The sequence below is a fragment of the Protopterus annectens genome, chromosome 3.part0 (genome assembly GCF_019279795.1).
Source record: "Protopterus annectens isolate FY-2018-M chromosome 3.part0, PAN1.0, whole genome shotgun sequence".
NCBI classification, from domain to species: Eukaryota; Metazoa; Chordata; order Ceratodontiformes; family Protopteridae; genus Protopterus; species Protopterus annectens.
In genome coordinates, this window is record NC_056731.1 from 1,546,208,327 (window position 1) to 1,546,232,736 (window position 24,410).

The window sequence follows — 24,410 nt, forward strand, 5'->3', positions numbered from 1 at the left end:
CAAATAAATAAATAAATGCAGGGGAATGGACAAAGTAAAAACACGGCAGGAATGTGCATGAAGGATGTAAGAAAGAACCATAGCTATCCATCTGTTCCAGAATAAAACATACAGATTTTGCTGAATTTGGACTTTCACCTCCAGAGAGAGGGGGACCACAGAAAAATCTGTTGTCTAGAGTAATGGACAGAATCATGTGTGTCATGAAGGCACATGCATGAAATGGGGAGTTATGTATGGAACAATATTTTTTGTAGGACAGGTGCCCATTTATTTTTTCTTTCTTTCTTTCTTTTTGAGAGAGAGGAATGTTGAGGAAGGGCTGTAGGAATGTCTGGGTAAGGTAAGTTGGGCAGGTGAGGAAGCAATTACAGTTAGACAAGACAAACAAGACAAGAGACAGGGATGGTGAAGGACACATGAAGTTAGTGAAAACCATAGCTGGGATGAGGGTGGGGACATAATGAACCTATGGATGTCAAGTTGAGTGACAGTGAGAATCAAGTCCTCACCTAGTGGACTGTCATCACTGCCACCTCACTGTGCCAATGACTGCAGTGTCTGACATATGTGTCTCCTTGTGTTATTTAATACAAAGATAGAGAGCAGTGTCTCCAGTCGGCATAGGTGTGCATGAACAGTGTGGCACATAATCCTATACATCATCCCCGGCAGTCCATCACTGGTGATAAACTAACATCCTCCACCACTGCTCCACTACGCCACAGGCATATCCTCCCAGGCAAAACTACCTGAGAGGCCGGGTAGTTCAAGAGCAGTGGGGGGGGGTGCTACCAGGTACTGCACCAGACTTGCTGGGCAGGGGTGCCTTAGCCAGTGGACTGGGGGCAAGTGGATCCTGTGTCCTGTGGGACAGTCCTACACCACTGTGTTGTGGAGAAAAATAAAAAAAGTAAACAAAAACAAATAAATAAATAAAATAGTATCCCCCCACCCAAAAAGACAGAGAGAGAGAGAGATAAAGAGAGAGAGAAAAGGGTTGGGTGAGAGAAAAAAATGGAGAACATTAGTATCTTCATACATGATGTACAAAGCATTGATACAATTATTTTACTCTATTCTGTTACCTTTACATTTAACACTGCAAACTCCTAACAAATATCTTTGTTTACTGTTAAGACTATCCAACTCCTAACAGATGCACAATATACTACAGACTACAGTAAGCAATCTTTAATGTGTGCATACATTGCACATATGTGTGTGGTCGAAATATACTGACTACAGTTTACAGCAAGTCAGGAGTGACAGTGCTTGACATTACATGGCAATACTGATAAAAACTTAACAGTAGTGTATATTTGGGAAGTGTGGATTTTGAAGGCATAACCTATGACTACTTTGTACTAATGAACTGTTTTTGCTCTCCAGAGTAATGCATGCAAACTTCCCTGTTACAGTTAAGAAATGAATGCTCTGTTTGATACAATTGTATAAGTAACAAAAAATGCTTTGTAACTTTTAATGCTAAAATAACCCCACTGTTGGGATGTATGCATATCACATACATCTTGCATCCATGCCAATCTTGCAGCATAGGTTCACACATTCAGTTCCTGGTCTGTGACGGCTGCAGAAAACCAGAACACAACAGAATGCCATTAAGTATATCAATCCTGACTATATCCAGCATTTAACTCAGACAAGTAGTTTCTGTAAGTGATACTTACACATCTATAGGGTGCCAGAAGTCATACATTCCTCAATCCAACAGTCAAGGGCATCCCACTTTCTTACTCTGAGGTCTCTGTAGTAGTTCCTACATTGTTCACCAGTGCAGGGGATACTGTTGGCACTTGTCATAGCCTGGGACCGTGTTCATTCACTAGGAGTCTAGCAAACACTTTGGACGCCTTGACACCCCATCTTTGAGCACAGCATCTCAAACACACTCCAGGATTGCCAGCCAGTCCTATCACAGATCAAGACCAATGTAGAATGATGCTTTCCTGCTAATTGCACATATTGCACTTACTGCAAGTGAGCATTTTCTGGATATGCAACATTTGAAAGTGCTGTGCATCACTCACCAACACACAAACACATTGAATGAGAGTGTGAACTACTGGGAAATGTGTTTGCGCAATTTCCATTAGTATTACTTGAATGCATCTGCTGTATGTTTGTGGCTGTCTGGGTCCTGTTTGCTACCGGGTGACCCATTCGTCCAGTTTATGCAGTGCCACTCTATGCACAAATGAAACGTGCATAGCCAAAGCCATTTGTACTAAGCAATGCATTTCACAAACAGTGCCCCCCCCCCAAATAAAAAATAGTATAAAACATGGAGAACTAGTTAAAGTGCAGAAAATCAATCTATGACATGCAGAGTAGAATCTGTTAATACACATGAGATATGACTACATAGGTCTGGATCCCAAAGCTTACTGCAATGCCCTGTCACAAAACAGGAGGGGGGACTTATCCATCTTTGCCTCAAATACATGACGTAATTCTTCACACAACCAAATGCAACAAAATGTGCACTGATACCAAGGCATGAACTGTTATTTGTAAATGTATTCTATGTAATATATTTGGATGTAGTGCACTTACTGATCCCAAAACCTGCTATAATTATTCCTTGCAAATATACAGCTGTATCTACCTTTCTGTGTTTCTTGGTCATTCATTAGTTATCTGACCAGTACTCAGAGACACGCAATATGTAAACCAGTCTATATTTTTTACATTCAACTGTGTGAGGATATTAACTGGGGACAATATGATATGCAGTTACCATCAAATTAATGGAAGGCTGGACACCACAAACAAGTATAGACTGCTATTTTGGGGGTGGGAAGCAAAGGTAGGTTCCTCTCATGGCACATGTAAGGGTATAATGTTCTTCCGGGTGGGAGGGGGTCAGCACTGGCTGAGCTACTGTTATGGCACAAACAGGGATATGTTGCTCTTGTTACTCTCTTTGTTTTGCATCCTGCCTGTTTGATCTTGTGAGGGGGTGAAGCTGGAAACTGCTATGTGTTTCATTACTTTCTAACTTCTCTCTGTTATGTTTACCCATTACAAATGTATGGTGCTAACTGAGGGAATGCAGGGATCATTAGTGCTTTGGGGAGATATCAATGTGTGAACCTTGGAGATCTGAGGCCTACTACTTGCTAATGGACACATACAAATCAAATAATTCTCTTTTCACGTGTGATATTAATTTCTGTACAAACCTCCCACCTTGTTGTTACTTACTGTACCAAGTGATGAAATACAAGGACATGTCATAATATTATTATACAATACAGTACATATTCAAGACCTACTTTGTAAATGCAGCAGCTGACACAGTGTTATTTCAGGGCTGACTGTGAGGCAAGCAGTACACACCCTATACATGGGGAGGTAAAGCTGTGGTTCTGAGTCGAGGCTGGCAGAGGTTTCATGGTTCCTGTATTGTGTCTCTATCTACCCTGTATCACTCTAGAATGTCCATGTTGTGTATGTTGCGATAAGTTACATGTGGCCAGAAAACTCTCCTCTGTCTCAGCTGAGGCCTATTGGCAGCAGCAGCAGCATTGGCTTTAGCCTGTAGCACATACAAATGGAGTTAAGCAGCAGCAGCTTCTAACATTCTGTCTGTGTAGACTTTGTGTCTGTACACCACTACTTGTGAAATCTACAGGGAGAACCAGCATGGAGTCTAAATGGTTGCTTTATAATTGCTTGAAGAGCTCCACCAGATTGTTTGATTAGTATGCAATTCAGCTGTTTATGCTGAAATTAACATCTCTGAAACACAGCCTAGACAGATGCAGTCCATTAATAATCGACTCCACTATATAAAGGCAAATATGTAGCTAGGCAAACTGATGGTGAGGATACTTGTTACATGTTTAGCACAGCAAAATATTTCTGAAGCTATCTTTACAGAAGAGTATTGAACTCCAGCAGGTATGCTGTCATTTTGTTATGTATATAATGCATATGTTGGAACATATTAATGAATAATGTAAGGCAATGCCTTTTACACTGTTATCTGTATGCATTAGTTAGAAGTGTACTGATAGCATGGCCATATTTGCCAAGCCATTTCAAAGGTACAAATGATTGACAATACATAAAAATAGTAAGCTGTGTGATACATATGTACAAATGTTTCAGGGAGAGGTCCTTTGAACGCATGTTTAGCATTTCAAATGTGTTTTATTAGCAGAATAGTTCATGTGCCTGAACTTTAGTGGGTGGTGGAAGTAAAGAGAAGTTACTGTTATGCTGCTATCTAGAATGGACTGTTCTTTTGGGGGGGGGGGGGTTGCACGGATGAGTTACTGCTATGACACATACAAGGATAATTTGCCCTTGCTACTGTCCTTGTTTTGCATCCTGCCTGTTGTTAGTATTTCACATATGCTGTATGTGTTATTTTTTTCCAGTGGGTACAACTGACTGCCTACCTTAACTGTTTTATCTGGTAACAGTTACTTTGTAGTTATGTGATGGTTATGTGTATTATCATTCTGTTGTGTCTTAGGACTGAAAATGTCATTGAGGTGCAGACCTCTTTTCAGTGATGCAAAAAACACAATAATAGTAGATGCACTATGTGATGCCCGTGCACTGGCCCTGCAATCAAGGAGCCTCAATACTTGCCACTAACACCGGTGAGCAGCATCCATATAGGGAAAGGATAATAAATACACATGCAGTAAAAACAATTTCCTGTAAGAGCACACAGAGATCACAGACAGTCTGGGCTGGTCTCTTCCTTTTCCTCCAGGTCCCCAATAAGACTCCCCATTGGAACAGTTATAGGGTCCAGATCTCAGCCTAGTGGGCAAGCTAAAACCTCTACCATCCTCTCATACACACACACACACACACACACACACACACACACACACACACACACACACACACACACACACACACACACACACACACACACTTTGAGATAAGAGTTTATACAACACACAGGCACTCCTGGGAAGGTGGCACAGGTTCTGCAGCTGTGCCCCTTTTCTACCCAGTCTAAAAGGTAGTACCAGCTGCCACCATCTACTAATATTTATCAGCTACTCAAAGGTCCTTAAAAGAGTGTCCAATTATTAATGTGCAATATTATTATCCAAATGGTAAGTGTGACCTAACAGTCAAGATTTATTTGGAGTGACTTGGTACAGCATCACTATATACATGCAATGTACTCTTTATGCTTAAATTATCTCTACGTAAAACAGCCACAGTTGAAAGGTTTAAAAATATTTAATAATACATAATAAAAACACAAGACAATACTTCTTACTACACAGTGCTAGTCAAGAGTTCAGAGATCACAGAGAAATACTTAAAATAATACAGTAGCAAAAGTTCTGACATCACAGAAAAACAAACTAGTCTAATCTTCCTATTTCCTAGCTATTTCTAAGAGAAAAACACGTTTCTAAATAACTTACATCTAGAGCAAGACAGTGCTGTTGATGTTGGATGTTCTCAAGACAAAAATGCTCTGAGCTCTCTGATTCTCTCTCTTTAAATTGATAACACAGAGCTGCTTCACATGACATTATTCTTCACACTTCTCTCATGTTTCCAGGCTAACAGAAGCTACATTTACATTCTTTACACCTGGTCAGAAACCAGAGCAATAAAGGACATTTATACTTTCAAATTCTAGCCATTAACTCTGGTCTTAAAACAATAGGCAGGATGCCTCCCTCTAGACATATCGGCTCTGAATGTTGACATCAAAGACAGTTATAAAATGTTTGACTTATCTTTCTTGCAGCAGAGTGCACTGCTGTTGCAGTTTGCAGTTCAATATCCAATGCAGTCTTTTCACATTAAAGAGAACAAGCATGTGGCTTACATTAATATTTACAAATGACAGAATTATCTACAAAATTCTATCTGGCTAGGCTGGCAGCCTTTACCTATCTTCACACATCTTACCCCCAGAGAACTCAAGCTAGTTTTTCAAGTGACCCTTGAGAAACGCTGCTTGAGAAGGTTAGGTCTGTCTGAGTATACCTTACCCCATTCCCTGTCTTGAGAACCCATCTGCACTGGCATTGCTAAACCCACTGTGGTGGTGCACTGACATATCATATGCTTGCAACCCTAGGCTCCATCTTAGCAACTTAGCATTTAGCTGGCTGGCTCTGTGTAACCATGATAACGGGTTGTGATCTGTCACTACAGTTAATTTTCTTCCCTACAGATAAGGCTGAAGTCTCTGCAGTGCCCACACTATGGCTAGACATTCCTTTTCTGCAGCTGCATAACATTCCTCCCTGGGTTGGAGCCTAAGGCTGAGATAAACCACTGGGTGCACTTCTCCCTCTGAAGAAATCTGGCTAAGTCCACCTTCATCACATGGTTCGAAGCATCCACCTGCACAACAAATTCTTTGCTGTAATCTGGACTGACTAACACAGGGGGTCCTCCCAAAGCATCTTTAAGCTTCTGGAATGCCTGCTTACATGCTGCGGTCTACACAACCTTATTTGGCCTGTTCTTCCTTGTCAGGTCTTTGAGGGGAGCACCTATGATACTATAACTGGGGATGAACTTTCTGTAGTACCCTGCTGTCCCCAGGAATGCCCTCACCAGCTTTTTGGTAGCAGGTGTAGGCCATGCCTGAATGGCTTACATTTTGGCAGGTTCTGGCCTGTTCTTACCATGCCCCACTCTATGTCCCAGGTAGGAGACCTCTGCCATATCCACCTGACATTTTCTGGGCTTAATGGTCAACCCTGCCTTCTGTACCAGCCCAACACCTCCCTGACATGCTAAAGGTGCTCTTGCCAGGAATGGCTATAGATGGCAATATCATCTTGGTAAGCAAGAGCAAACCCTCCTCCTCCTGCTAGGATATTATCTACCAGCCTCTGGAAAGTTGCTGGGCCATTTTTCATCCCAAAGGGCATCTTTGTGAACTCATACAAGCCAAACGGAGTCACAAAGGCTGACTTCTCTTCAGCACTGGGAGTCAAGGGTACCTTCCAGTAACCCTTCGTAAGATCAATGTTTGTAAGATGCTTACCCCCCACCCAGCTTCTCTAGGGCCTCATCTGTCCTAGGCATAGGGTAAGCATCTGACTTTGTGTCACTCTTTAATTTCCTGTAGTCCACACAGAACCTGGTGCTGCCATCTTTCTTTGGCACTAGCACCACTGGGGAGGCCCAGGGACTGTTGGACTCTTGAATTACCTCTAGTTCCAACATTACCTGTATCTCCTCCCTCAGAGTCTGTTTGACTCTCTCAGGCACAATATAAGGGGTCTGGCTAATAGGCCTTTGGGGTCTTGTATCCACCTGGTGCTGCACCCTAGTTTCTCCGTGAAAATGTCCCCAAACTCCTGTAACACTGCTCGGATTTCTTGAACCTGGGTAGGAAATAGCTACTTGGACATTGCTACCCCTTCCACTGAGGTATCAGTCCGAGCCTTAATGAGGTGATCAGTCACCAGATCTCCCTCAGACTACTCCTGCAATCCACTGCAAATCCTCAGCACAAGGGCCTCCCTTATCATGGTAAGGTTTCATCATATTTACATGGTACAATTTGTGCCCCTGTCTTCTGCCTAGCAGTTCCACCATGTAGTTAATAGCACTTACTTTTCTTACCATCCTGTAGGATCTCTCCCAAGCTGCTTGCAGCTTGTTGTGTTTGACAGGAATGAGAACCATTATTTGCTGCCCCACAGCATACTCTCTAGCTCAAGCATTCCTGTCATACCATACCTTTTTCAGTTGTTGGGCTTCTGCCAGGTTCTCCTGGGCCAAGCCCAGGAGTTCTGTGAGTCTTGTCCTGAAGTTTAGGACATATGCCACAACAGACTCCTTGTGAGGTTCACACTCACTTTCCCACTCATTTCAAATTGAATCTAGAGGTCCCCTTACCCTATGCCCATACAACTCAAAGGGTGAAAAAACTGTGGACTCTTGGGGAACCTCTCTGTAAGCAAACAGTAGATGGGGCAAATATTTGTCCCACTCCCTCTTGAACTGGTCTGTAAATTCTCATAGCATGGACTTGATTGTAGAGTTTAACCTCTCAACAAGACCATTAGTCTGGGGGTGGTAGGGGGTGGTCTTCGGGTGCTTCACCCCACAGTACTTTCACAGACAAACCAGCAGTTCTGACATGATATTGGCACCTCTGTCAGTCAATATTTCTTTTGAGAAACCTACCCTGCTGAAAATCTCTAACAAAGCATTTGCCACCTTATCTGCCTGAATGGAGGACAAAGCCACTGCCTCTGGGTATCATGTAGCATAATCCACTACCACTAGGATATACTTTTTCCCTGTGGAACTTGGGGTACTCAAAGGCCCCACAATATCCATAGCTACCCTCTGAAATTACTCCTCAATCACAGGCAAATGCATCAAAGGAGCTCTCACCTTGTCTCCTGCCTTACCTACCTTTTGGCACTGCTTACAGGTCCTGCAGTACCCTGTTACATCTCTGGAAATTCCAGGCTGGTAGAAGTTTTGCATAATATGTCCCTTTGTAAGTTTTATGCCCATATGACCTGCAAAGGGAATATCACGGGTGATGGCTAGAAGCACCAGATGGTAGACTCTAGGCACTACCAACTGCTGTACCCTCTCACCTTCTAGCCCTCCCTCAGGGGTCCACTCTCTATACAGTGACCCTTTGTCCCAGTACACAGATTCCCCTTTCCCTTGAGAATCAGGTGCCTCACTAGCTACCTGCCTCATGCCTTGCAATGTAGGGTCTGAGAGCTGAGCCTGTCTCAACTCTCTCTCTTTGTAACCCTTCCCAGCTCCCCTTCCACAAGAAGTCTGACATTCTCTGACAGTGGTGCCTCACTGTCAGCTTGGATACTACTACTCACTTCTACCTTTGCAGACACTCTGTCCAAAGGAACATCAGTACCCAGAAGCTGCTGTGGCTCACCTTCAGTTTCACTGCTACAGAGTAGCTCCCTACCTGAAGTAAACACCCATCCTGGCTGCAAGTATGTAGTCTGTCTGAGTCTGCCCCAGGCTACCAGACCCACATACTTTTCTCCTAGCCTGACTGCGTGTAACTGCACATGGAACTGCCACATCCAAATCCTTCCCTATCAGGACATTTGCAGGATGTAGGTCAGTACCCTGGTTGTCTCAAGGCAACCTACTATTGGCATTTTGTCTTCCCCACTTACTGGCTCTCTCACCTTTTGTCCCCCACCTTGCCTCAATGGACATCTGTATGCCACATGGCCCCACTGGTTGCATTCAAAACATTTAACCCTAGGTCCTGGACTAGTGGCTTCCCCTGCTACTGGCAGATTATGTTGGGGCAGTCCGTGCTGCCCACCATGGGTTCATTTAGACACATGAGCAGTACTGGGGGTCCCTTTCCTGTGCAGGGATGCCCTGTATGCTAGTTATAGGTCTCCCTTCTTCCCCAACTCATCTGAAGTAGCACATTGTCTATCAACTAACCAGATCCTCATGTCCTCAAGCAAAGTGCTAAGGGCTTGTTCCCTCACCAAAAGGTCTGCCAGCCCTTCAATGGTGGTGACCTGACATCCACTCACCCACCTATGAAAATAAGTGCTTAGTTCAGTAACATATTCACACACACTTTCATCTGCCTTGCGTTTATGCTCACAAAACCTTTTCTTATACATTTCAGGTGTTAGCTTAAAACATTCTAACAAGTGATTTTTAACAGCAGTATAACCAAAATATTCACAATCAGCAAGTTTAGACAACACAGTTACAGCTTTACTATGGAGTAAGGGGGTCAGGAACCATACCAGAGCCTTTGGTCAACATCATACTGTTTACATACCCTCTCAAACATATGAATGAAACTATCAAAATTATCCCTCTCTTTAAACTGTGGAAGAAATTTACTGAACTTTTGTGCTTCTGGAGTCCAGTTACTCCCTTCCATATTACCTCCATGACTCTGGTGAAGAGTCAGCATCTCCTTCTCATGCTGCCTCTGCCTCTCCTTTTCCTCAGCTTCCAGGTGTAGCAGTTTCTCATTTTCCTCACTCTCTAGATGCCTCAGTCTCTTGGCTGCTTCTATTTCCACATGCCTAACCTGCAATTCAAGTCTCTTTAGCTCCAGATGGATTTTTAAGTCCTCTGCAGAAAGGTTGAGCTGTCCATTCCCTGAGGGTGGTACATCTCCGCTGCCAGTCTGATTGTCCTCCTGGTTGCTGTTTTCTGATGCAGCTGTGACCAAAACTGCAATCATGTCTGCCTTAGCCAGGTTTCCATACTCCCAGTCCCCTTGCCTGGCACATCTCAGCCAGCTGGCTCCTTGTCAGCTTTCTGTACTCTGCTGCTGACATGCTGCCTGCTATCCCTGACTAACTAAGTTAACAAAAGAAATAAGACACTAGTGATCTGAACTCTGAGTATTCACTCCATGGCTGATTTAGAGCATAAAATACCTTTAGTGATCACTGTACACAAGCTACAGGAATTCACTCTCCTCACACCACTACAAGCCAATTAGTATTTGCCAACCAATTAATATGTGGTGTAGATATCCCACCACTGCCAAACAATTAATATGTGACACCCATGCACTGCCTCAGCAATCAAGGATCCTCAATCCTCACCACTAATACCAGTGAGGGGGGTGTCCATATAGGAAAAGGATAATAAATACACATGCAGTAAAGTACAGTTCTCCTTAAGAGCACACAGAGATCACAGTCAGTCTGGGGCTTGTCTCTCCCTTTTCCTCCAGGTCCCCAGTAAGACTCCCCACTGGCACAGCTATAGGGTCCAGAGCTCAGCCTAGTGGGCAAGTTAAAACTTCCAACACCCTCTCTGTTCAGCCAGTGCTTTGTGTTCCTGCCCAAGTAGCTGGCACACACACAATTTGAGATAAGAGTTTATGCAACCACACAGACACTCCTGGGAAAGGCTGACACAGGTTCTGCAGCAGTGCCCCTTTTCTGCCCAGTCTAAAAAGTAGTACCAGCTGTCACCACCCACTAATATTTATCAGCTACTCAAAGGCCCTTAAAAGAGTGTCTAGTTATTACTGTGCAATATTATTATCCAAATGGTAAGTGTGATCTAACAGTCAAGACTTATTTGGAGTGACTTGGTACAGCATCACTATATACATGCAATGTACTCTTAGAGCTTAACTTATCTCTATGCAAAACAGCCACAGTTGAAATGTTTAAAAATATTTAATAATACATAATAAAAACACAAGACAATACTTCTTACTACACAGTGCTAGTCAAGAGTTCAGAGATCACAGAGAAATACTTAAGATAATACAGTAGCAAAAGTTCTGACATCACAGAAAAACAAACTAGTCTAATCTTCCTATTTCCTAGCTATTTCTAAGAGAAAACACAGTTCTAAATAACTTACATCTAGAGCAAGATAGTGCTGTTGATGTTGGATTTCTCAAGACAAAAATGCTCTGAGCTCTCTGATTCTCTCTCTTTAAATTGATAACACAGAGCTGCTTCACATGACATCATTCTTCATACTTCTCTCGTGTTCCCAGGCTAACAGAAACTACATTTACATTCTTTACACCTGGTCAGAAACCAGAGCAATAAAGGACATTTATACATGCAAATTTGAGCCATTAACTCTGGTCTTAAAATAAGAGGCAGGATGCTTCCCTCTAGAAATATTGGCTCCGTATTTTGACATCAAAGACAGTCATAAATGCTTGACTTAGCTTACTTTCAGCAGAGTGCACTGTTGTTACATTTTGCATTTCAATATCCAGTGCAGTCTTTTCACATTTAAGAGAACAAGCCTTTGGCTTACATTAATATTTACAAATGGCAGAATTATCTACAAAATTCTATATGGCTAGGCTGGCAGCAGTTACCTATCTTCACACCCTATGTCCACATGGAGTTTTTATTCTTGAAAGGGGTCATCCCAATATGCCAGAGAGGCTGAGGATATGGTAGCAAATCATTGCTAACATAAATGGCATGGGTGGCCATGGCCAAACCTATGAGCAGGTGCACCATAGGACCACTGACATGCTTACATCTGCATGGAGGTGGCCAGCTGCTTTTGCCCAAGACCAGAGGGTAACCAAGGGTTCCCCTGCTGTAGAACCACCAGTCACCCCCGATGAGGAATTCCTGGTGAATCTTCTAAAACAGGACAACTCACAGCTGAGTGGCCCACAATATGTCTAAAGAGGTGATGAGTTTCACAGTCAAATAGGCATCCTTATTTTTTATTCTTTAGTATTTTTATTCATTTTTTTAATCTTTTAATTTTTTTAATTTCTATTTTAATTTCTACTTCCTAGTTTTTCATTACTGCTGTTATCTTTATTGCTAAAATGTTTTTGACATTTTTGTAGAATCATTCTTGATTATGTGGATCCTCGTCCTTTTCTACATTAATTTTTATTTTGGTCATCGTAGTATTATGAAGGTCTTATTTTATGTTGTTCATTTTGCTTGGATTATATTATATTTCATATTTTACACATTATATTTCATATATTATATATTTTACAGCTACATAATTTATTTATACAGTGTGTTTAGATACACTTAATACAGCATAGTACATCAATGTCACTTAGTTGACATGGTTAAATTTTGAATTTTAGTTTAGTTTTATCAGTTGTTTTATATTTCAGGCGTTTACCCTTTATAGATTTATTTATCATAGATAGACTAAGATAGTTTATCTATTTAATTACCTAATATTAATTTATTTTATTTATAGAAAGCATGTACAATGAATATGCCATTCCAGATTGTGGAGCTGTTGCGCTTTATCTTAACTGGTATTTGCCTTTACGGCATGGTCCGTTGGAGGATGGAAATTTGGGATAAACCTGTAGGACCATATTCATGTATGGTCCAGCGACTTTAATGGTCAGCTATTTGCCATATTGGGATACATTTTATACAGCACAAAAGTTTTTAATTGTTATGATATGTATTTTATATGTGATGTTTTCTTATTATATTACAGCACACTTCAGTTAACGTTCTTTTCAGTGAACTGTACCTTTAATTTTTCTACGGGAGAACTAGGGGCGTGTTTGAGTTGTTAGTATTTAATGAACATTAGTTATGGCGTGAATGTTTTGATGTATCTGAGGAAGTTAGTGCAAGGCGCTAACGAAAAACTTTGAATATAGCTTAATAAAATTGTTTTCCACTTTTTTAACGTGTTGGATTGACCTGTGTTGTTTTCCCAGCTTCTGGAGTTAGCGGTGGTTTATGCTAGTTTGTTTTTTGTTGCTGAAAGAATTTGGCTCACAATATGTCATTGATGTGGGTGCAACTACTTCTCAGTCCCAGGTAGAGCTTCCAGGTAGGCTTTGTTATATGACCAATTCAGTACTGCTGTATAGTAAAACAATTGAGATAAAAGTTACTTCTGTGTCACTTATATTTTTGGGGGGTGAATATTAGTATAGTGATAAGCTCAGTTTGATGTTGTCAGCCACATTCTTGTTAAATAAACACATCATGCTGATTGAGAGGCATACATGTAGTGCCTCCTGTCTTACTGTTAAATGTGATGATGTTGGACTTACCTCTTGCCTAACTTATTTCAGAACTGTCAGGAATCTAGCAACATGTCAAGTTATTTCAATACTGCAGATCACTTTCTAGAAGTCTAATGTGTCATATTAGGTCTGTTGTATGTATCACTGTACTGTCTGTAATAATGGTAGTGCTGTTAGCTATTTAGCATACATTGCACCACAGTAGTGCAGGTATTAATATATGCCTGTTTTTCTACCGTTTTATCACAAGTGATCATGACAGTGGGAGTGTGGGCCCTGTGCCACCTAATGTCAGTGTCTCATCAGGCACTGATGATGATGGTGGAAAAACCAAGTCACAGTTAGGGGTGCATATGTTGAATCTGAAACAGAGGTTGACATCCAGCCTCCACCTTATTTTCCCCAGACACAGTCAGTAGGCCTACGCCTACCTAGTCCACTGAGCCCACAGATATAGGACAGCTGAAGGGCAATGACAGTGAGCAGGGAATTGTGGCTACTGTGGCTTCTGTGCCTGTTGAGTCTGTTTGTAGCCAAAGTGTTGGTGAGGTTCCACTCAGGAGGGTTGACAGGGGTAATCAGAGGGGGTCTGCTGTCCCTTCTTCATCTGCTGCAGGTGTCTCTTCTTGTGTCACTCAATGTATGTTTAGGGCAGTCATGGAGGCACAGGCATGTTCAGAGAGGCACTGCAGCCAAATAATCAGGGTTGTGGATGTGGCACAATCTGACATGAGTGACTATCTCCACTGTGTCACTGATTTCCTGGTTCAGATTAATAACACATTGGAATGAGGGGTGTCTGTGTTGTACCAAGGTGTGTCTGTCGTGAAATGAGCAGTATGTGTGATGGAACGTCTGTTGGGAGGAGTACGCATCTGTTGGCATAGCTCAGCCATAGCATCTGCTGAGAGCCAATATGGCCATTCTTGATCATGCTTCCATATTGGCAGTACTTCCACTGATCCATCATGGAGTGTGCTGTCCACATCCAAACATGGCATACCATGAGGTCATGGTCCTGGATGTTCCTGTGAAGGGTGCACATCCAGCAGACATTGGTCACGCTCATCTCGCAGCACTCCATAGGTACCACCTTGCAGAGCCAGTTCCTGTGGTTGGGGTGACAATGATGAATTGCCACTTCTACCATGCTTGATTCACACCTGTCCAGCATACCAAGATGTGGAGATAGCAATGAGCTTGGCTGTGTTAATGCAGACTCTAACACACCACGTTCACATGAAGGACATCTACAGAAACACACAGCCTGCCTGCTTCCCTTTCTTCCTCACACAAACTCATTGACCTTTTGTGTCAGATTAGGCCTCAGCCCCCCCCCCCCCTCACACCCTGTGCAAGTGATGACAACTGTGCCATATCCCTGTTTTCTCTCTTTTTGATTCAGGGATACAAAAGCTTTGTGTCTGATGCACAGGGTGCATAGCTGCAAAAGTGCTTAGTATATCTGCACTTGTGTTGTTGTACTGATAATTGTACCTGTCAGTTATATTTGCCTTGCCAAATGATGCAGTGGATAGCATCACCATGACAGTACTTTCTATTGTATTCTCGTGTAATGCCCATGAAGTCAGTAAATGCAATGTGTGTAATTACATTATAACCTTTCTCTTTAATGTTTTCCAGTACATATGTATGGTGCACATCATAAGAGATGCCATCACATTCAGATCTCAGGATTGTATGACAGCACTGTAGTTAAACTTATCAGAATAGTAATACAGTATAATGATCTTCTTTTAAGGAACCTCACCAGACACATGCAGAAGCAGGACAGACCACAGGACTTTCTCATCATGGTAACACAGGGCCTACTAACCATGACATAATGTATGTGGGTAGATTAAAGGACATGTCACTGTCATCTGTCTGGTATTGCATTACATTGCAACTATTATTCTAAGCCTATTACTTTTGGTTTATGCACTTGGGCTTCAGGCCAGTTGTCTTACATTAAGTAGATTTGTAGTCTATACTCTGGTGGGAGGAGAGGGTAGCCTCTGCCCTTCTGAGCTGAGAATTGCTGGTTGAATGCTTATTGTTGCAGTTCTTCTAAGTCTCTTTGTTATGGTTTAAGCACTTGGCCTTCAATCCAGTTATTTTACATTAAGACAGTTTGTGGTTTAGACACCTGTGGCAAGAGAGGATAGCCTACATCCTTCTATGCTGGGAATTGCTGGCTGAAGGCTTATTGTGTTTGTTATTCTGAAAGTGACTTAGTTTGAATTTAAGAATTTGTGTTCCAGACCACTTATATCACACTATGAAGGTTTGTTGTCTACACTCTTGTTGGAGTAGTCTACTAGATTGCTGCTTTATTTAAACTTTCTGTTCTACTGTTGTAATTGCAATTTTCTGCACTTTGGCCTTCTAGTGCTTTTGCATTTTATAGAATAGGCTTGATTCAGCCTTGCAGCCAAGAACCCATCTGACTTGGGGATTGCTGGAATAAAGCCTTTCTTTTTTATAATTGTTTAAAATAGTTTAATTTCATTTGTGTTCCAGTGTCGTGTTTTGGTGTGTTTGCACTCAGTTTACAGTAGTTGCTCAGAGAGTGCACTGCTGTTCTATGAGCAACTCAGTTGTGCATTGTGAAACATTTTTGTAACCCCATCCCTCCATAGAATATACACATTTGGTTAGTTTTACACCAAAACCTGGTTGATCTAGCCCACTGCCCAATAGTTACTACAGTATGTACCTTCCATAATGGATGGACAGTTTACCACCATTTCTGCAGGTAGTCTGATTTACATGTGTATCCTGAGGCAACAGAGCAACTTCCTCATGTATACTGACAACCAGTTGCAGCTAAAACAAACTAATACATGAGAGCTGTAGCTATACTATGAATTTGGAATCAAGTGTCTCACACAACAACAAACCAGATGTTAAACATGTTTTCTGCACACATAATTACCTCTTGCACATAAACTCACAACACATAAACCCACATATGTGGAGGTAATCACTAGAAACCTAATGATCAGAAACCTCCCAAGAGCAAACCTACTGCACACAGTGCAATCATACCAGAATCCACTACACATAAAAATACACAGACTCAGCCAATAAGTCTCTCAGGCAAAACACCTCAAAGCCAAATGCCTTGATCATAATTGACTCCATAGTGAGACACACAGATGCCTCCCTTGCCAGGCTAGATAAGAAGAGGGTCACAGTCAGCTGTCTGTCAGGTGCCAGGGCCTGTCAGATCACACACTCACTCAAGTCTCTCAATGATAAATACTGTTATAACTCTATCATAGTCCACATTGCAGTGAATAACTGGAGATGTACCTCACTGTTTTATATGGAGGTGTTTGCCTCCCCCATAGTAACCTTTTTAGGCAATGACAGAACAACTAAAGTCCTAATGTAAAAGACTCCATCACAGACAAACTGAAAGTTATACTTCTTAATGCAAGGAGTGTAAATTAGAAACTGCACTCACTGGAAAAACACCCTACCTTGGAAGATGCCTATGTTTGTGCAGTTACACAGACATGGTTCGAGGCCGCAGAGAGCACCCTGGCCTTGCAGCGGTACAATGCTTTCCACATGTTCATACATCAAAAGAAGCATGAAAGAACCATTGTAGAGATGTATACATCTTCAATAAAGACAAATATACCACAAGACTGGTCAAAGAGTATGACTGTATAACACTACTCCAAGTCCAACTGACTGCATGTAAAACCCCCTTCCTTATCATTGATAGCTATAGGTCCCCCACCTTGAACCACAAAGACCACTCTGCCTACTTGGACATAATTGAGTCACTCACTAGACAGCCAAATACCTTGGTCATGTGTGATTTCAGCTATCCTTCCATCGATTTGTAGTCATATATGCGCACAAACACAGTCACCCTAAGGTTACTGAACTTTGTTAATACACATGCTGTATTACAGATATTCTGCACCTCCACAAGGGACTTAAATGTCCTAGACTTAGTACTGACCAACACAGTGGTTCTTTGCATGGTCCCCTGTGTGTTGTCCCCCCTGGTCAGGTCAGATCACAGTTCAGTCTCATTCACATTCACAATCATATCCAATACCCCCTCAAGAGCAGAAAGGATGAAACATTACCCAAAGCAAACTATAGGCTCCTAGCCAATGCCCTAAAGAGTTGCAACCCCCCTGCTACTACTGTCAGCAATGACTGTTATACATAGGTGTACACCAATGGCTTGTATAAACAGCTATACCAATGTATAGAGTTGGCTGAATGTGAATGGATCAAAACAAGTTCCTCACAGAAAACAAGCCACCCTACTGGGCATCAAACATACATAGGTTATACAACAAGTGGAAGAAAGTAATGTCTAAGAACAAGATGAAACTGAATTAGCAGAGGAAAGACACCCTCCACATCTTGAACAAGGAAATTAGCTATCTTGAAAAGTCCTGTAAAGCCACATACAAACTTAAAGTAGCATCCTTAGTTAAAGATAATCAGGATGCATTCTTTAGCTACATCAGAAATCTAAAATGGAAGGCCCTGCTTTGTGCCCAAATAGTACTGGACAATACCACTCATACTGACCCCGAGGATATCACTAACCTGCTACCAGACAGTTTGGGGCGTACTTCACCCTCCATCCCCACCAGACATACCCCAAAGCATATTTGTCAGCAGTCCTCTACTTGTAACTTCATATGAATCTAAAGTGACATATACCTGGGGTCCAGGCCAGTGTCTGATTCTGGCCTGATGGGATGATTGTATATGCAATAATCTGATATAGCTAATTACATCAGAATTGTATGTTGAGCATATGGTGACAACAGTGTCTCGCATGTTGGTGTAAAAAGATCTCAGTAATGTCAAGTGACATCTGCCTCGCCCACAGACACACACACACACACACACACACACACACACACACACACACACACACACACACACACATACACACATGACTGCAGTGAGAATGGAACCCCTACCTAAGTACACACACTACAGAAAACACTACTATACACAAGCACCACAGCACATATCTGCCTTTTACATGTCTGCAGATCAGCTTATAATGGATAACATCAGCAGGCCATGTGGGAGACAAGAGGTTGGGAGGGCTGCATGAAATGGATGTGTAAGTTTTTGCAAGTATGAGCAGACTATCAAGCCATGCCTTTGGAGAAGTAATTGTAGGATAGCACATCTACTCTGCTGAGTAGACACACACACACACACACACACACACACACACACACACACACACACACACACAGTTGACTACAGTGAGAACAGAACCCCCCCTAAATATGCAAGTATATGGGCTATAGAACTCAGGACTTTACACAAGCAACACAGCACAAGTCTGACATTTATATTGCTGCAAGTGATCTTATGGTAGGTGACATCAGCAGGGTATGTGAGGCAAAACAGGTTGTGAGGCCTGCATCGGCACATAGAGTCATATGTTCACATGAGCCCATAGCCTCAATGTACAGTGTGTCCTAGGTGTGTAAAACCTAGCTGTGTAAAAACACAAATACCCTTACTGAGCATAGTTAGATGTTTGAGTTTAGCTGAGCAAGGTTGTCAACACCACCGAATGACCCTGTCCATGAAGGAGCACACCACATTATATATTACACTTTGTAGTGTGCTTGATATATGTGTGTAAAAAATACTGAGTTCCCAGGGTTATATTGCTTGGGTGGAGTGAACAACACATGTATGTATTATGAATATATGACAGCTACTGAGAATGTGCTCTGAAAAGCTACTCGTATATACAGACGATTAGCTAAATTTGGACTGTCAACTCCAGAGAGAGAGAGAGAGAGAGGTGACAATGTAATCATGTTGTATAGCCAAGTGGACCAAATCAAGTGTGTCAAATAGACACATTTGTGACACAGAGAGCTATGGAAAGGACAAATATTTTTTGATGGGTGATAAAGAGAGAGTGGAATGTTTGGGAAAGGACAAATGTATGTCTGAAGCAGGTAACTTGGCAAGGTGAGTAAGCAATTGCTGACATACAGGACATACAAGACAAGACACATGGATGGTGAAGAACACAAGAGGTATGTGAACACCATGGTTGGGCTAAGGGTGTGGACCCCACAAACCTATGAAAATCAAGCTGGGTGACAGTGAAAATTGAGTCTTCACCCAGTGGACTGTCATCACTGTCACCTCACTACTTTGATAGCTGCAATGTCTAATGACTGTGTCTCCTTGTGTTATTCAGTAGAATGATGGAGAGCAGTGTCTTCAACCATCGTAGGTGTGTGCCCACAATGTGGAGCACAATCCTATACACCATCCCCAGCAGTTCTTCTCAGGTGATAAAATCAATCCCTCTGCTACTGCTCCCAAAGGGAACCACACACCTGTCCTCTGGTGCAGAAGTACCTGAGGCACCAGGTAGTACAGGTGCAGCAGAAGGGGTGCTACCAGATTGTGGATCAGACATGCTAGGTCTTGGTGTCATAGCCAGTGGAGTGGGGGGACAGATGGATCCCATGGGCCAGGCTTACCATACTGTGCAGTTGGGAAAAAAAAAAACAAAAACAAAAGAGAAAATAAGGGTTGAAGGGGTAGATTGCACAAGTTGTCTTATTTACTTGTTTAGGCAGTGGAGGGTGGTCTTACAGTTTGGGTTCTCAATTTTGTATTTGTGGACTGTTACTACTTTTACTTACTGTATAACCTAGTAATGACAGCTGTGTGCTGTCCATGACAAGGTAACAGCGTCTCATAGGTTGGTGTAAAAGGCTGTCTGTAAAGTCCAGCAACAGCTCACACACACACACACACACACACACACACACACACACACACACACACACACACACACACACACACACACACACACCAACCCCCATACCAATTTGATTGCAGTGAGAATTGAACCCCTACCTATCTAAGTCGGCACACTACAGAGCACAGTAATTAACACATGTGTCATGGGATGAGTCTGAAATTATAGTAGATGACTTCATCAGGCCATGTGTGAGACAATAGGTTGGGAGGCCTGCATGAAATGTATGTGTAGGCTTTTGCAAGTCTCAAAAAAGTGGCAAGCCATGCCATTGGAGAAGTAACTTCAGGATACACACTTCTGCTCTTGTGGCTAGACACACACAACCCAGTTGACTGCAGTGAGAATAGAACACCTACTTATTGAAGTACACAGTCTTGCAGAACACAGTTCTTAATGCATGCACAACAGCATAAGTCTGATTTTGTCAGGACTGCAGGTGAATTTATAGTACATGACATCAGCAGATCATGTGGGAAACAAGAGGTTGGGTGGCCTGCATGAAATGGATGTGTAGGCTTTTGCAAGTCTCAAGAAGGTGGCTAGCCATGCCATTGTAGAAGTAACTGTGGGTTACACATTTCTGCTCTTCTGTGTAGACAGACACACCCAGTTGACTGCAGTGAGAATGGAACCCCTGCCTGTCTAAGTTCACAGACTACAGAACACGGTACTTAATACATGCACTGTGCCACAAGTCTAATTTTGTCAGGACTGCAGGCAAACCTATAGTACATGACATCAGCAGGCCATGTGGAGGCAAAAAGTTGGGAGGCCTGCATGAAATGGATGTGCATGCTTTTGCAAGTCTCAAAAAAATTCATGCTTTTGGAGAAGTAGCTGAGATACACACTGCTAGTTTTCTGTGTAGATATACACACCCAGTTGACTGCAATAAGAATAGAACCTCTACCTATCTAAGGACACACACTACAGAACACAGTACTTATAAGCACCATAACACAAGTGTGACTTGAACAGTTCTGCAGGTGAACTTATAGTAGATGGCATTGACAAGCCATGTGGGAACAAGAGGCTGGGAGGCCTGCATAGGCACATTGCTTCATAGTGTCATGTAAGGATTGTAGCCTAATAGCAGTAGTCTGGAAGCCTAGCTGTGTAACAACACAAGTACCCTTATTGAGCATTCTTGTCTGTTTAAGCATTGCAGAGCAAGACTGTGAGCACCGCCAAGTGGCCCTGTCCATGAGTGAGCAGAGAACATAATGTATAACACATTATATTGTGGTTGATATATGTGTGGAAAAAAATACTGAGACCCCAGAGTAGTTGTAATGCTTTCTTGGGGTGGTTTGGGGAGAAACAAATGGATGGATTATAAATATATGACATATAGTTATATTGTATCCTTTTGCAATGTTCCCACATGTAGTTTTATGTCATACAAAGGGATTGGACAATAAACAGCAATAATAAAATTCATATATACAATTCCATAGAGCAATGAGCATTGCATTTGCTTGCTGGTTAACAAAATGTACACACATGTGAGATAGGCCTATATGTAGGGAAGCAGTGCGTAAATGCGAGGTGCACTGCTAATGCTTCTTACTATACTCCAGTCCCAGCTGTACTCCCTGCCGGATTTTCTGATGACTAAGGTCATTAATTAAATGTATCCATTTTCTATTTTTCTTCTTTTAAGGATATCTAGTTTTCCCATTTCCACAATGTTGTGCTGGGATGCAGTGCATCGCACAAAACTGGAATTAAAAGAAGACCAATAGGAAAAGATACTAAAACTAAGGAACACATATACAAAATCTGTAAAAGCACAGTAACACTTGATAGTGCACATCACAAATTTCTACATATGTCAGGATTTGAACCCTCACACTAATACAGCTTCAGATAACAGAAAGGATGCATTAGTCCTCCTGGACACACAAACAGCTTTCTATCAACTAAATGAAAAGTCATTCTTCACACAACCAACTGCTTCAGAATGTATACTGCTATCAAACTATCAGCTGTGATTTGTGCATTTAATTCTCTTTACTATATTTGGACATACAGCAGTCAGTGATCACACAATCTGCCATAATTATGCTTACAAATACACAGCTCTGTCTTACCTTTCTGTGATTCTTGATCATTCATCAGTTATATGCAGTGTATAAGCCATTCTATAACATGGGCCTTAACATGTGAGAGGATATTAACTGGGAATAATGTGATATGCAGTTGGCAACAAATGACGTTCAGGTTGGATGGCGCAAACATGCATATAATGTTCTTTTGGGGTAGCATAGCTGAGTTACTGTTATGGCAGAAAGAAGGTTACAGTCGTCTTTTTCCGGGGGGACAATGCTCAGTTACTGTTATGATACAAACAAGTCTGGAGTCTGAAACTGAAATGTGTATCATCATTTTCTAACTTCTGTCTTTAATGATTTACCAGTACAATGGTATGGTGCTAAGCTGAGGCCATGCAGGGAACATCAGAATTCTTCAGAGGTATGACTGTGTGAATCTTTCATACCTGAGGCCTACAAATTGCTACTGGACAAATATAAGTAAAATACGTGCCTGGTGTCACATATTAAGGTACTTTCTGTACAAATCCACCACTATTTACTTGCTTACTGCACCAAGTTAGGAAATACATGGATATGTCACAATATTATCAAAGAATACACTTTAGGTTCAGAATTTACCTTACAAATGCAGCAGCTGACACACCTTTAGTTCAGGGCTTACTCTGTCTGACGCAAGCAGTACACAGCCAATACATGGGGAGGTAAAGGTAGTGTGAGTTGCCTAGCATCAATTTTACTATATGAATGTGAGTAGGATAAAGGTATTAGGTCCCTAGGGAGTCAGTGAATGTACTATGTGTTGTCTCTTAGCCAAAGCAAGAACATAATGAGCATTTGTTAAGTTGGTAATATTATTATCATTACTATTATTATTATTAATATATGTGAATTATTAGACCAATGTTTAATGTTAAAATGTTTTTTAATTAGTAGTCATGTGATTTAATGAATGATTTTGATATGCTGTATCTTCTAATCATGTGACCTATAATTATAGTATATAAAGAGGGGGTGTGTACTGTTTAAAACTGTCTGAGGAAGTCCATGTGATTTTAGTGGACAAAAGCACTCACAATTAAATCATTTTCTTTTACGCTTGTCAGTACCTTCGTTTTTTTATTCATTTGGTCAGTTGTTATATACTGAGCATGCCTGCATCTGCTTAAAGGGACAGCAGCAGGGGGTTCCTCCTCTGAGTCCTTCTCTGACTGTGGCTGTGGTGACCTAGGCATTGTTGTGGGAATATGTCTGCCTTCCTCTTGCTGATTCTGCTGCAGCTTTCTTCCACAGGATCAGATTGTGGAGCATAGTACATACTGTGAATATTTGTGTACATATGCATTGATTATACTGCAAGGCTCCACTGGATATATCTAGGCACTGGAACCATGACTTCAGAACCCCAAACCCATGGTCTATGATGTTTCTAGTTTGTGTGTGTGCCTCATTATGGCATTCTTCCATGGGTGTGTGTGCACTTCTGATGGGTGTCATCAGCCACAGTTCTGGGGCATAGCCAGCATTCCCCAGTAAATGGCTCTATGGGATGTCCTCCTAGCAAACATCTGGTACAGCTGTGATGTGTGCCAGATATAGGCATCATGATAACTGGCAAGGTTGCCAGCACACACATAAATCCCTGGGCATAACACCCAACTTGGCAGTTGATGGATTGGTATCCCTTGAGGTTAATGTAGATTCTACCCTGCTCACCAGGTGGTACCTTAATGTGTACATGGGTGCAGTCTATGGCACTCAGTACCTCGGGGTAGTGCAGTACATGATAAAACAGCTCCATATTTATGGCCCTATCTTCAGAACTATGGGGTGAAAATTATGTCCTCACTGGCATGAGCATAGCATCCAGTAATTGGTGGGGGATCCTGGAGGCTGATGTATGTGACACACCCATTATGACTCCAGTTGGTCTTTGAAAGGTACCAGTAGCTAATATTCTAAGGGCTACACATAGCCTAATTTCTACTGGGATGGGTCCACCTCAGTTGGCTCTGGCTCTGAGGGCGGCAGAGCTAACAGAGTTCTTGTAATGTGCCCCAGTCCACCC

General features: G+C 42.0%; 1 protein-coding gene across 1 annotated transcript in view; it reads left to right on the forward strand.

Annotated features, from left to right (window-relative positions):
* Window positions 1-24,410, forward strand: part of LOC122797108 (cytochrome P450 2J5-like) — a 430,423-nt gene that overhangs the window by 139,549 nt on the left and 266,464 nt on the right. The gene's annotated exons all lie outside the window — the stretch shown is intronic.